Source organism: Macrotis lagotis, chromosome X (assembly GCF_037893015.1).
Source record: "Macrotis lagotis isolate mMagLag1 chromosome X, bilby.v1.9.chrom.fasta, whole genome shotgun sequence".
Lineage (NCBI taxonomy): Eukaryota > Metazoa > Chordata > Mammalia > Peramelemorphia > Peramelidae > Macrotis > Macrotis lagotis.
This window is the reverse complement of record NC_133666.1, coordinates 47,253,891-47,269,122: the sequence shown is the minus strand read 5'-3', so window position 1 is coordinate 47,269,122 and position 15,232 is coordinate 47,253,891. Positions and strand designations below refer to the sequence as shown.

Below are 15,232 nucleotides of genomic sequence, written 5' to 3'. Positions count from 1 at the left end.
AATTGGGGCCTGCAGGATTTCCAACTCTAGGCCTCTAGCAACAGGAATCATCAACAAATGACCTTGTCCTTTTGAGATCCTGCAATTAATCCACCCCACCCCCAGCATTTATTGGAAAGAATTGTGAGGTCGCACAAAGAAGTGAAGTCAAGGATTTCCTGGGGTTGACAGACTGAAGGGAAAGGGACTAGATGTGTCCTACAAATTCCTACAAATGACTTCGCCATTTTCAGACACCAGACTGTAAAGGCATTTTATACACACACGCACACACAGAACCTTTTTGTGTATTTTTGCAGGAGATGGGAGGAGTCAAGTAACGACTAAGAAGTCGATCAAGGGGGAATGAAGGGAACAGAGACTTAATCTTCAGGTTTGTTGGTTTTTAGACCTATCAGCTTCCTAGCTCTCTCACTTCCAATAATGGGAAAACCAAACCAAGGGCCTCCTCCTGTGGGCTTCCCTCCTGTGTGCCCTGACCCGATCCCACTGCCCCTTCTCCCATATACTCCCTTCCTATTTATAGGCAGTAATTCTTAATTCATGCTGACCAGGACCCTGAAGGGAAGATGGGTATCATAGTGCTTGGAGGAGAGGTGAGCTGTCTTTTAATGGGTTATTTGTCCTGAAACTGTGCTGAGTCTCTTCAAATTTTGGCAGGAAAAAAACAACAGGTAAGTCCCAGGTTTGTGGTGGGCCAAGAAACATGCTGTGATGAATGGAACCACATTCTGGAGTCCTGATGAAAGCTGTATCCCCTCCACCTTCTAGATTCATTGTCTGTGGGAAAGGACCAGGGCCTCTGGGACTGCTGTGCCCACCCATTTTAGTCTGGAAATCAGACAGGTAGGGCACAACTCTTGACTAGAACAAGACAAAAGATGAGGGATTGAGGATATTTCTCTTAGGATTTGATGGGAATTGGAGGAATATAGTTTCTGAAATCTTGGGCTCCTAATAACAGGAAATTTCATCAAATGAGCTCATTCCTTTATGACCCCTGATATAGGTCCACCCGGCCCCTTCTCTATTTGGTCAGAAATTGAGTAGTCCCACTGCCCAGTGATGTCAAGGGCTCTACGTGTTGACAAAACTGAAGGGAAAGTCAAGGAAATAGCCTGTTAAGTAAGGTGAGATGTGTCCCAGGAACAGGGGCCATCTGTCCTGAGGCCTCTGTTATCCACTGCTTTATGCTGAGGAATTTTGGTAGGAAATTAGGTGGGTAGGCCACATAGACCTGGGGGGTTAAGGACAATGATGGGGAAAAAGGGAAGATCCCTTTGTAGGAAGGATGGGGGTTGGAATCCTTCATTTTCTGACTTCTCTAAACAGCAGCATATGGACCGGGGTGGGTAGCATGGCCTTTAGTTTCTGGGTTTCCATGTTCTATGACCACTTAAGACATTATTCCCCTCCCATTCCTTTTTTTGTTTCACATATTTTTTAAAACCAGGTCATCTTAAGATATTAGGGACATACTATGGTTGGGAGACTGAGGGAAAAAGGTAGGGACATTATACCTTTTCAGGTTTCCTGACTGACTAGTGTCTAAGGAATAGCTGTCAGCCCTCTTAGGGGCCCAGAGAACCCCTCCTTTTTTCCAACTATTTTAGAAGGAAATGTAACAATTAGGATACAACTAACTAGTGACCAAGGTGAATGATTGGAGGAGGGGTGATCTCCCATCCTGTTTAATAGGAGTTGAACCCTGCCACCTTCCCGATACTATGACCTCTAGTTAGAAGACATTACTCCAATGAGTTCAACTTCTCCGGGACCCCTACTGTGAAGCCCTTGCCCAACCCTCCCCTGTTTCTTGTTTCTTTTTGTAGAAATTCACAGCAATCAAGGTACAACTATGGAGTATGTCAAGGGGAATACTGGGAGCAGACACATATTCTACTTCAGGTTTGTTGAATCTTGAGCCCTACTTGCTTGCCAGTTTTCTGACTTCCAGGAAAGGGAGAACCAAACCAATGGCCACCTCCCTGTGGGCTTACCCCCATGTGACCCCTCTAGACATACACATACATACATACATATACACATATACACCATACACACAAACACACAAATAATCAGACTTAGACACACATACCATGCACACAACAAATACACACATTCATACACACAAAGACTCAGACATACACGCATACCATATATACAAAGACACATGTTCACAAACACACACATATATATTCCCCTCCCATTAATATATAGTAATTCTTCATTCACACTGGCCAGAAACCTGAAGAGGACAGATGGGTGTCAAAAGTCCTTAGATGATGGGAGGTTTGTCCAAGAAAGGAGCCACTTTTCTTAATCCTCTCTTGTTTCTCTCCCATTTCTTCCATTTAATCAAGAGGGAGGTCTCAGGATCCCTGTAGGTATGATTAGAGTTGTCTTCTGGACTTCTTTGCTTTGGGGAATGGACCAGGGCCTCTGGGACTACTATGCTCACTGTGTCTGGAAATTGTGCAGGGAGGGCTCAACTCTTTAATGGATCAAGGCAAAAGATGGGGAAATGGGGAAATTCCTCTTAGAACTCGATGGGAACTGGGACTTAAAGGGTTGTGATCTCTAGGGCCTCTACTAATAGGAAACTTTACCACATGACCTCATTCCTTTGCAACCTCTGATATGGGTCAATCCTACCCCCTCTCTGTTCAGAAACCAAGCAGTCCCACTGACCAAGTGATGTCAAAGACTTCCTTGTGTTGACAGACTGAAGGGAAAATCAAGGAAATAGACCCTTCAGGTAAGGTGAGATGTGTCCCAGGAGCAGTGGGCATCTGTCCTGACATCTTTGGATCCCCTGATCTAGCCAGAGGAATTTTGGTAAGAAATTGGGGGAGGGGTGGTCCAAAAGGCCTTTTTCTATGTCTGAATGTTCTTTTAGCAGGTCCTTTTGAGATATAACAGACTTAATATGATTGGGAGACTTACTTAGGGGAAGGGAGGGGGCATTTAACCTTTCAGGTTTCCTGAATGGTGTCTGATGAGTAGCAGTGAAAAATCTCTTGGGGCCCTTGAGATCACCTACTTAGCTACACCAATTTTGGCAAAAAATGCAACAGGTAGGATAAAAATACCCATTAACCAAGGGGAATGATAGAAGGAGGCAAAAATCACTTTTTAAGTTTGATGGGAGTTGGATCAGACAGACTTTCCAACTTGAGAATCTCTAGTAACAGAAAATTCCAACAAATGGGCTCCCTTCTCTAAGAGCCCCTGCTGTGAAATCATTTCACGCACATCCATTCCTCTTTCTTGTTTAGTTTTACAGGAGATGAGAGGTGTAAAGAGGCAACTAAGGAGCTGGGCAAGGGGAATGAGGGAAGCAGACACATATTCCCCTTCATGTTTGTCTACTATTGAGGCCCACTTGCTTTTCAGCTCTCTGATTTCCAGTAGAAGGAAAGACAGGCTTCACTCCTGTATTGCCAACCATCCAACACACAAACACATTCTCATTCTCTTTCTCTCTGTGTCTCTGTGTCTCTGTCTCTGTCTCTGTCTCTCTCTCACACACACACACACACACACACACACACACATACACACACACAGAGACTCTACCCTGCCATTAATATACAGCAATGTGTCATTCACACTGGCCAGGAACATGAAAGTAAGGTGATTAACAAAGTCCTTAGGAGAGGGGAGAGCTCTCCTTGAAATGGGGTACTTGTCTAGGGTCTCTGTTATGTGTGTCCCTCCCCATTTTGGCAGGATCAGGCAGGTAGGTACCAGGCTCTTAGTGGACCAAGAAAAATGCTGAGGTCTATGGAATCCTCTAGGTCTAATGAAAGCTGTATCCCTCACCCTTTTGAACTTCATTGACTGTGGGATAAGACCAGGGTCTCTGAGACTGTTATGTTCACCATTTTTGTCTCATTATTGAGCAGGTAGGGCACAACTCTTTAGCAGATTATGACAAAAGATGGAGATATGAGGACAATGCTCTTAGAACTTGTTGGAAATTGGTGGCTGCAGGTTTCTGAAATCCAGGGCCTTTAATAACAGGAAACTTCCCCAAATGAGCTCATTCCTTTGTAACATCTGATATGGGTCCACCCTGCCCCATCTCTGTTTGGCCAGAAATTGAGCAGTCCCACTGCTCAGTGAAGTCAAGGGCCTTCATGTGTTGGAAGACTGAAGGGGAAGTCAAGAAAATAGGCCCTTCAGATAAAGTGAAATTTGTCCCACAGCAGAGGCCATTTGTCCTCAGGTCTCTGTTATCCACTACTCTATTCAGAGAAATTTTGGTAGGAAATTGGTTGGGTAGGCCATATCCACCTGGGGAGCGAAGGACAATGATGGGAACAAGGGGACTATCCCTATGCAGGAAGGATGAGAGTTGGGACTCTTCATTTTCTGACTTCTCTAAACTGCAGCTTATGGACCAGGGGGTATCAAGGCCTCCAGATTTTGGGGTCCCATGTTCTAAGATCATTCAGACATTCCCCCAATCCCTTTTTAAATTTTGGAGTCTGACCTAAGGGACATCTTTGGATCTCCTGATCTATCCAGAGGAATTTTGGTAGGAAATTGGGGGGAGGGGGAGGTCAAAAAGGTAGACCTATTTCTATGTCCGGTCATTCTTTTAGTAGGCCTTCTATGATTTTATAAACTTAATATGTTTGGGAGACTTAGGGGAAGGGAGGGGATATTTTGACCTTTCAGGTTTCCTGAGTTATGTATGAGGAAAAGTAGAACCAACTCTAGTTCCCTTGGGGTTCTTGGGATCTCCTAAGTTGTACCAATTTCGGCAAGAAATGTAACAGGTATGATATAAATACTTACTGACCAAGGGGAAGGTGGTGATCTCTCTTCAAGGTAGGAGGTGATCTCTCTTTAAGCCTGATACAAGTTGGGCCAGGCCACCTTCCTAACTTTGTAATTTCCAGTAACTGAAAGTTCCTACAAATTGGGCACCCTTCTTGAAGACCCCCTGAAGTGAACCCATTTCACACACATCGATCCCTCTTTCTCCTTTATTTTTGCAGATGAGAGCTGTCAAAGAACAACTAAGGATTGTCATGAGGGAAGTAGATACATATTCCCCTTCAGGTTTGTCTGAGGTCTGCTTGCTTCTCAGCTCTCTGACTTCCAGTAGAGGGAAAAGTAAACTAATAGCTTGCTCCATGTGGGCTACCCTCCTGTATTGTCAATCGTCCCTCCAACACACAAACACAATTCTCACACATACACAAACATGCATACACACACACACACACACACACACACAGAACCTCCCTTTTGTAGGCAGTAATACTTCATTCACACTGGCTGGGAACCTGATGGTAAGATGGGTGACAAAGTCCTTAGGTGAGGAGAGGCCTGTCCTTGCAATGGACCTTTGTCCTGGGCTTCTGTTGTGTCCCTTCCAATTCTGGCAGGAAATCTAACTGGTAGGTCCCAGGTTGTTGGTGGGTCAAGAAAAATGCTGAGGATATGAGATTTTTCCCTCTAGGTCCTATCAAAGTTTTGCACCTCTACCCACTAGACTTCATTGCCTATAGGATAGGACCAGGGCCTCTGGGACTGCTGTGCCCATCCATTTTTGTCTGGAAATTAAACAAGTAGGGAACAAGTTTTCAGTGGAACATGGCAAAAGATGGAGAAATTGGAGTCTGCAGGATTCTGAACCCTAGATAGAGTCTCTAGTAACAGGAAACGGCACCAGCTAATCTCATTCCTTTGTGACCCCTGATATGGGTCTACCCTACCCCCTACCTATTTCACCAGGAATTGAGCAGTCCAACTGACCAGTGATGCCAAGGACCTCCATGTGTTGACAAACTGAAGGGAAAGTCAAAGAAATAGCCCCTTCATATAAGGTGTCTCTCCTGAGACCTCAGGAATCCCTTGCTCTATTCAAAGGAATTTTGGTGGGACGTTGGGTAGGCAGGCCACATGTTCCTGTGGGCCAAGGAAATGATGACTAAAAGAGGAATTCCTAGGCAGGAATGATGGGTGTTTGTTGGAACCATTTTTTCTTTCTTCTCTAATCTGAAGTATATACACTAAGGTCTTATTCCCTCAACCTTTCTATATTTCAGATATTTCTTTTAGCAGGCCATCTTAAGGTATTAGGGAACAAATGTGGTTATGAGACTGAGGGGAATGTCTGGGTATGTGAGAGGGGTCCCAGGAATGGGTGCCTACCTATTCAGGGGCATCTGGGAACCCCTACTTTGCCCTCTGCTCTTTTGGCAGGAAATTAAGTTGGGTAGGACACAAAGCCTAGGGGGCCAAAGGAAAGAATGAGGGAGTAGTGTGATATGGACTTTATAGAGTTGTGTCCCTCCACCTTTTGATAGGAACAGGGAGGAAATAAGCTTAGGTCACTGGGACCCCCTGCTGAATCCCCTCCACTTTTGGCAGGTAATCTTGTAATCATGAGGTTACTACATCATAGTTCAAAGGCAATGATTAGATGAGGAGAGATGGTTTCAAACTTAAGTTACATTGGGGCCTGCTTGCTGCCCTACTTTGAGTTCTCCAGTGATAAATGTGTGAATGATTTGCCCCACAACTCAAACCCCTTTCTATAGGTCCTCTTTAAGCTCTCCCTTTGGGAGCAAGAATTGTGTATTCACGTTCACCCATGACATCAAGGATCCAGTGGTTTGGGGAGGATGAAAGAAAGGTGGTAGACAAAGCCCCTTCAGAATAGGTGAGAGGAGTCCCTTGAATAGGCAGCCTCTTGGATTCCCCAATTTCCCACCTACTTTGGCAATGAATCCTGTAGGATAGGACACAATTGACTAATGGACCAAGGGGGAATGATGGGAGTTGAGGTTTGCTCTGGTTTCTTACTCCTCCAGTAATAGAAACAAGAGCCAAATGGTCTCAGGTATAAGGAACCTCCTGCTATGTACTGCTCCTTTTTCAGGATCAATCAGATAGGCATACCTCTTGACCTAGCGGGCCAAGGGGAATGATGGGACCTGGGAGATGACACTCTTCCCATAGGATGGGAGTTGAAACCTGATGACTAAACAATCCTTTGGCCTCTAGGAAGAGAACATTTCAAAAAACTACCTCTTATTCTGCTACCTCTTGCTGTGGCCCATCCATTAGGCTGCAATCACCTATTATTGGCCTAGTGGAAATAATCAAAACTGGTGGATATTCACCTTAAGGTATATAGGAGTTGGACCAATGAAGCTTTCTGATTCTGTTAATAGGAAACTCCACCAAATAGCCTTCCCCGCCCTCCTCTCCCCCCAAGTCACCACCACTCAGACTACCTATTATGTGTCTACCCTTTTTGGGCAGAAGTTTGTGAAATCACACTTATGGGTGCTGACAAGTACCCTAGTGAGCATGGGAGACTGAAGGGAAAGTGGGGATATAGACTCTTCAGATTAGGTGAACAGTGTTCCAGAAATGGGTCTGTTGTTCTGGGCCTTTGGGACCCCCTGCTATGCCCCACCCAGGTTGAGTACAATTCCGTGTCCTAGACCAAGGAACTCTAGCAACAGGAGACTTTGCCACATGACCTCCCATCCAATCACCTCCCTTTTTAAAGCAATTGTGCATTCACATTGATCAATGATATAAAAGATCTTTTTGGTTTGAGAGACTGAAGGGAAAGTCAGGAACACAGCCCCTTCAGGAAGAGAAGAGGTGTCCCAGGAGTAAGTGCCATTTGTCTTGATCCACACTCTTATCTGGAGGCATTTTGTCAGGAAACTCAGGTAGGCCACAGGTGGGCCAAGGAAAAGGATGGGTCAAAGGCCAACAACCCAGTGCAAGGATGTCTCTTCACTTTCTGAAGTTTCTGGCCTCCAGGGAAAGGAAGAGGGACAAAATGACCTCCAACTGCCTAGTGAGTCAAGGGGAATGAGGGGAGCACCATTCAGGCTTGATGGGAGTTGGGTGTCTCTGCCTTGGAAAGAGTAACAGAGAGGAAATGACCCCAGACCTCTAAAACATTTGGTATACACAACACCCCCCAAACTCACTTTTGGACATAGTTCATGAACACAAGTATGCCAGTGGTCCCAGAAATCTAATATGGACCAGTGTTAGACTCTGGTTATAGGAACTTTGCCTCTACAAGTTTGGTGAGAGGGGTCCAAAGAAGGAGTATCGGGGTGTCCTGGGGCCCTGGGATCTGTAACTTAGTCTTTCCTATTCTGTTGGGAAATCTAGCAGGTAGGACATAACAATGGGTCAAGGGGAATGAGCAAGCTAGGGCAACAGCCCCTTTCTGATTGATCATAGTTGAGGTCTACAAGGTTTCCCAACTCCTTGACATCTAGTAAGAGAAAACACTAAAGAGTTCTCTAAGACCCCTTTCTGTGTCCCACCCATTAGGCCACCACCACTTATTGGACCATGGGAAATGTTGGGAAGTTGAAGATATTACCCTTAAGATTTGATGAAATTTGAGGCCTCCAAGACTTCCCAACTCTGACATCTAGTAATAAACTCCACTCAATGGGTCTCTCCTCTCTGGGACTCTCTGCTATGTATCTACTCCCAACCCCCTCCCCCTTTTGAGTAGGAGTTTGTACAATCGAATTGACCAGTGGTGGCTAGGACATAGTGAGCATGGGAGATTGAAGGGAATATGGGGGACATTGACTCTTGCTGTTAGGTGACAAGGTGGCCCATGAACAGGCACCAGGTGTCCTTCTGATGACCCCTGATTGTCTGGTTGGCGCTATGACAGAAAATCAGTCAGATCACAAGTCCGAGGGGAAATGATTAGATGAGGAATATCCTCATTCAGGAATTATGTAAGCTGGGGCCTCTCTGACCTCCAGGGACAGGAACTGGAACAAAGAGCCTTAGAATCTGTGACCTCCAGCTAAGTAGCCCCCTACCCCATTCTACCCCTTACTTTTTGGGGCAGGAATTCCTGAAGTCAGACTGGCCAGTGGTATTGGGGACCTAGAGGTCATAGGAGAATGAAGGGAAGGTAGATGACACAACCACTTTTGGAGAGAAGTAATCCAGGAATAAGGGCCACTGGGACCCCCATGGCATTTTGTAGGAAAGAGCAAAGATAAGTAGGGTATAGGTACCTAGTAGGCCAAGGAAAATGATGGAATGAAAAGGAATGTCTCCTATAATATGTGAGACCTTCTGACTCATGGCCTTTCTGCTTGCTCTCTTTAGAAAGGAAGATTAAAATGACCTCTGGCCTATGTTCCCAGAACTAGGTTCTTTGTTCCCACCTGCCCCCACCTTTTCTCTTTTTGGAGGGAGTTCATGCCCAATGGTGGTTAGGACCTAGTGGGTGTTAAATACTGAGGTGAAGGTGGGGAACAGCACCTCTTTAGGGTTAGGAGAAAGATCAGTTGTCCTAGAACCCCCTACTATGCCCCAGCTAATTTATTGGGAAATAGAAAAGGTAGAATACAACTTCCCATTTGTTTGGGGACCAAGGTGAATGATGCCATACCATTTTTCAGCCAGCAATGGGATAGACTGAAGGAAATGATGGGACCAGGGGTTGTTCCTCTAGCGATTTGCTTCCCCACTCTTAGATCTCTAGTAACAGGAAATTGTACCATTCCCTCCTGCTTCTTGGACAGCTAGGTGGTACAGTGGACAGAGTACTGGCCTTGGAGTCAGGAGGATGGGAGTTCCAATACAGCCCCAGATACTGTGACCCCTTGGGCTTAAGGGGCAAGTCACTTAACCCTGACTGCCTTGCATAAAGGGCCATCTCCAGTTGTCCTAATACATATCTGGCCACTAAACCCAGATGACCAGAAGAGAAAGTGAGGCTAGTGACAGCAAAGCACCCACTTCATTCAAATTCATGTGTTTGTCATTGAACACCCGCCTGTGCTCTGTTTATTTTTGTGGGAAAACTCACTAGAAGGCCAAAGAAAATGCAAGGAGTAGTGGAAGATTACGCTTCCAGTTTGATGGAAATAGGGTCTGCAGTTTTCCCAACTCTCTGATGACTTGTAATAGGATTTTCTGTCATATGGGTTCCCTGCTTTGGGACCCCTACTATGTGTCTACTTTCCTTCCCTTTTGGGGGAGTAGTCCCTAAGGAAGGTAGGTCAGGAGGCCCAGGGCATCTAGTGGGGATCCAAATCTGCCCAGAGCTGGGCGGGGACTATTCTGCCTCAGATTTGTTGAGAGGTATCTTAGTAATAGGGTGCATCTATCCTGTGGCCACTGGGTTCCCCTGCTGTGCCCTCCCCATTTTGGCAGGATATCCAGAAGATAGGAAAAAACTAATAGGCGAAGGGAAATGATGGGAGCAACTGCCATAACATTAAAAATGGTCTTGGGCCTCTGGGATCCCCTGTTGTGTCTCTTCCACTTTCAGTGGAAAACCAGGCAGGCAGGTGGCAACTACCTAATGGGCCAGTGGGAATGATGGGAGTAGGAAGATATTCCCACTTCAGTTTTGCTGGAACTTGCAAACTAAACTGGTCAATCTGACCTCAGACTAAAGAGGTTCAAAATAGCCTCATCTCTGTGACCCCCTGCTGTATCCTTTTTACTTCTAGTGGGAAAGTAGGCAAATAGGTGCTAACTACCTAGAGAGGTATGAGAAATGATGGGCAAAAGATAGCCTCCTGAATGGAAGTTGGGAGGTAGCAGGAATGAGCCCATTGTCCTGGGGCTTCTGGGAGCCCTTGCTCTGTCCAGAGACATTTTGGCAGTAAATCAGAGAGGTCTATTGTAAGTACGAAGGGTAATAATGGGATGAAAGGGAATATCCCCCTTCATTTTTCAATTTAAATAGTTTTTCATACTACATGCAATAGTAGTTTTCAGCAATCTTTTTTGCAAGCCTTCCCTCCCCTTGACAGAAAGCAATCTAATCTAGGTTCTACATGTGTAACTCTGCTAAACATAGATCCATAGTAATCATGTTGTGAAAAAGAATCAAATCCTAATAAAAGGAAATTAGAGGGAAAAAAAGACAGAATACATAAGACTTAAAACTCCACAGTACCTTCTCTGGATATGGATGGCATCTTCCATCTCAAGTCTTTTGTACTGCTGAAATGAATAAGTTCATCATAGTTGATGATCATCCCATGTTGTTAGCATGTACAATGTTCTTCTGGTTCTGTTCACTTCATTCAGCATCAGTTCATGCAAGTCTTAACAGATTATTCTGAAGTCTCATCCTTTAACATTTCTTAGAAAACAATTTGTTGGGCATCTCCTCAATTTCCAATTCTTTGCCACCACGAAAAGATCTGCCATGAATATTTTTGTACATGCTTTTTTTCGTGATCTCTTTTTCCTTTTTCATTTATGATGGAAGGTGGGACCTTCTACAATCTGGCATCGCTGAACTCTGGGTAAAGAAAGGGTGAAGTTGGTTTAGGCTGCTGCCCCCCCCCCTGCTGTATTCTACATATTTTGGCCTATAAGCTTCTCAATCCTATGACCACTAGGAACAGGGAACTTCACCAAATGGCCTCCCCACTCTGGGACACGCTGTCATTTTTTGGGCAAGAGTTCATGCAGACACATTGTTTAGTGGTCTAAAGGATCTAGTGGGTTTGGGAGACTGAAGTGAAATTAGGGGATATATAGTTCCTGCAGATAAGATGAGAGATATTCCAGGAACAGGGGCTAGCTGACCCGGGACCTCTGGAACCCCTGCTGTGCCCCACCGATTTTGGAGAGGAATCCAGCAGGACACTATTAATTGGGCCAAGGGGAATGATGGGAACAAGAGGCTATTCCCCATCTCTTTGATGTGAGTTGGAACTTGCAGATTTCCCCACTTCCTGACTTGGAGTAAAGGAAAATACAATCCAATGTCAGCCCCTTTCTGGAACTCTTGCTTTGTATTTACTGCTTCCTCTTTTGGGTGGAGGTTCCAAGTCAGACTGGCTCAGGGTCCCAAGGATCTCATGAGAATTGGAGATTGACTGGTATTAGGAGAGCAGGAGTATTCCACTTCAGGTTTGCTGAGAGGTGTCCCAGGAACAGGGACCAGATAGTCTAGGACTTTGGGGATCCCCTTTTTTTGTCCTGTCAGTTTTAGTGGGATGCTCAGCAAGACAGAACTCTAGAAGGTATCCACCTTTGGGTTTGATGGGAGTTGGAGCTTGGTGGCTTCTGTGGTTCTAGTGCTGATATGACCTCCCAACTCTGCTATCCCCTTGGTATGTGTTCACTCTATTCCTGATATAGTGGGAATTTTGCATTCAGCCTGGTTACCTTAGTGGATTTGGGAGACCAAAGGAATAGTGGAAAACAGTCCTTTTAGGTTAGAAGGATGGTGTCCAAGGAATAGGAGCTTGTTGTCCCAGGGTCTTTGGGACCCCCTGCTGTGTGTAACCCTTTGTAAGGAGAAATCTGGTGTATCTGACAGAATTAGTAGGGTGAGGGTAATACAGCAGTAGCAGGATATCCCCTTTCACATTTAATGAGAGTTGGAGCTTGCAGAGTTCCCAATGCAGTGATCCTTCATAACAGGAAACTTGCTCTAATGTCCTCACTCATCTGATACTCCTGATGTATGCCAACTCCCCCCCCCCCCCACCAGTTTGGGAGTTCGTTTGTGTGGTTAGGTTGGACAGTGGTGCTAGGTACTTCATGGGGTTGGGATACTGAAGAGAAATGTGGGGGACACAGGCCCTTCAAGTTAAGTGAGAGGTGCGTCAGGAATAGAGCCAGTTGTCCTGGGGCTCTGGAACCCCTTGTTGTTCCCCACTCTGGTGAGAAATGTAGTAGATAGGCTTTAAGTATTTGGTGTGCCAAAGGAGCAGTGGGATTTCCCTGTTCAGGTTGGATGCAAACGGGGGCCCAACCTGTCCCCAAGTGGTATCAGGTCTTTTGCACCTGTACCCCATCCTTTTTTGGTAAGAGTTCAGGTAGGTACTTGGCTAGGGCTTTGGGAATCTAGTGGGCTTGGCAGCCTGAGTAGTGGGTGGGGAATATTGTCTTTTGGTTTTCTGGAAGTTAGGGCCCCTTTGTTTGCAGCTTTTGTACCTCTGCTGGTAGGATCTGAGGTCAATTTGTCTCAGGTCAGTCTAGGGCCTGATGCCTGGTGGGGCTTGAGGTCTGAAGGAAGAAGGGGGACATCACCTCTTTAGTTTTGGTCATTCTTGTGGTTGTTTGGTATCCATCTCTGGGACCTGTTTTTGTCAGACTTGGGATGTCCTAGTGGCAAGTGGGCAGAAGAGGCCCGACAAGAGTGGGGGTCAATTTCCCTGCAGTCTTTCTGAGCTAGAGCTCTACTATTGGGGGATGTTGGAACACTTCTAATGGGTCAGATGAGAGCAGGGTCTCTGTGAATCTCTGGGTGTGGCCCTGCTTCAAGCAGGTTAGGAAGGACTCCAACTTGTGTCCAGCCTCGGAAACTATGAGGTTGGAAAAGTGGAAGTCCAACTTGTTCGTGCTCCTGTCAAGGCCCCAAGGGTTTTTTTTAGGTTTTTGTAAGGCACTGGGGTTGACTAGCCCAAGGTCACATAGCTCAGCAATTCTTAAGTGTTTGAAGCTGGATGTGAACTCGGGTTCTCCTGACTCCAGGGGTAGTGCTCTATCTACTGTGCCATGTAGCTGCCCCTCTAAGGGTTTGGAGGCCAGAGCCTCAAATCCCACTAAGGGGAGATTGGGTTTAGTGGCTGAGGTCAGAGAATGCCCTACTCCCTGTTCCCTGCTTCCTCTCCATTCAGATACCAAGTCCCAGTGATGCAGATGATGAGAAGCTTCTGCCAAACCTCGTGGGCCTCTAGCCCTTGTTTTGGTCAGGCTTCCCTCATACGGGTCTCTAGGGGAAGGTGGATGTGGGAAGCCTATGGCCCCAACTTCTGCCATATTTCAAGGGGCACCAAGTCTGAGATGGAGGTTTGAGGCCAGCTGGCATCTGCTCCCTTCAAAGTGGTTCTGAGAGTCAGCCCAACTGTCGCCAAACCTCAGGAGGCCCAAGGTGGGTCAGGTGTGGGCCAGGCTGGCCCCACCTGCCACCCAGCTTTGGGAGCCCTTTGGTCATTTAAGTGCCCAGGAGGAGGCACCTTGCTTGCTAGGCCCTTGGAGAGGTGTGGGGCCTGCTAGGGCCCCACCCATGGAAGGGAGGGGAGAGGCACGAGGCGAGGCTCGAGGCCCTGCATCAGACACACTGCCCGCCGGGACCTGCATGAGGGGCGAGGCGCGAGGCTGCAGAAGTCACGATGCCCTCTGGTCGCCATGAGGGCAGGGGCGCGGGCCCACTGCGGCTTTGCGGTCCCAAGGCGCGAGGCGCCCCCCCCCTCCGCCTCAAGCCCCTCACCTTCTCACCCGGAGGTTGTCTCCCACGTGGGCCTGTTCCCCAGGGTCGCGCGTGGGTCGGGCCGGGCCCTGCACAGCCCCCCCCCCCCAGGAGCGGCAGGAGCCCATAGGCCGGGCCGGGGCGGGGGAGGCGTCGGCTCCCCAGGCCGAGCGGGGGGGGGGGGGGGGGGGGGGGGAGGCGGTCAGAGAGCGCACGAGAGCCAGCCAGTCGGGCCGGCAAATCCCTGCGCAGGGCGCATGCGCCGGGCCGGCACTGCGGAGGGCCGGGGAGGGAGCGGAGCGGAGCGTGCTGGGCAGCGGCAGCAGCACCCGCATCCCGGGTCCCCTCCCCGCCGCCGCCTCCGCGTCCTAGGCCGTCTCCGGCCGGGCGGCAGCAGCCCCGGGGCCGGCGGCAGGCGCAGCCGCAGCCTGGCTCCTGGGGCGCGGTGCGGCAGCCGGGTCTCCGAAGAGGTAAAGGGGAGGGGGCCGGGGCCGGCGGGGCGGCGGGACCGGCCGGGGGGGGGGGGGGGCTTGGGGCCATCGGGGCTTCGGCGCCTCCTCCGCGCCCCCTGGCCCGAGCCCGCAGAAGGAGGCGCTCGGGGGAGGGTCCCGGCTGGGGGGCTACCGGAGCGGCCCCCCCGCGGACGATGCAGGCTTTCTAGAAACTTCGCGATTCCTCGTCCTCCTCCTCCTCAGCCGGCCCCTTGCCCACCGGGAGCAGATCGGCCGGGCGCCTGCCCCCTCGAGGGCCGGGCTCTGCACTTCCTCGGCTTCCCTCTGCAGCTTGGGAGCCTGGCCCCCGGGGTGCCGAGGCGCCCCCTCACCTCGCCCCACCCCCGGGGGCCAATCCGGAGGGGGCCGAGGGGACGGAGGAGAGGTAGGTCCCCCCGCCCAGCTTCCCGCTGCCAGGCTCCCAGGGCCCTTCCCCTCTGGGCGCTTCAGCCCCCCAGGCCGGAGGAGCCAGCGGGGCTTGCCTTGGGCATGGGCGCCTGCCTGTGAGTCAGGGCCGGACCCCCGCTTTGCCTGCTGC

The 15,232-nt window shown here is 48.6% G+C and overlaps 1 protein-coding gene across 1 annotated transcript in view; it reads left to right on the top strand.

Annotated features, from left to right (window-relative positions):
• The first annotated feature begins 14,513 nt into the window (after window positions 1-14,513).
• The window catches only part of LOC141499780 (actin-binding protein WASF3-like), a 71,267-nt gene continuing 70,548 nt past the window's right edge, over window positions 14,514-15,232 (top strand). The window contains exon 1 of the mRNA XM_074202499.1: window positions 14,514-14,673. The gene's annotated coding sequence lies outside the window, so the exon portion shown is untranslated. The remainder of the gene's footprint in view (window positions 14,674-15,232) is intronic.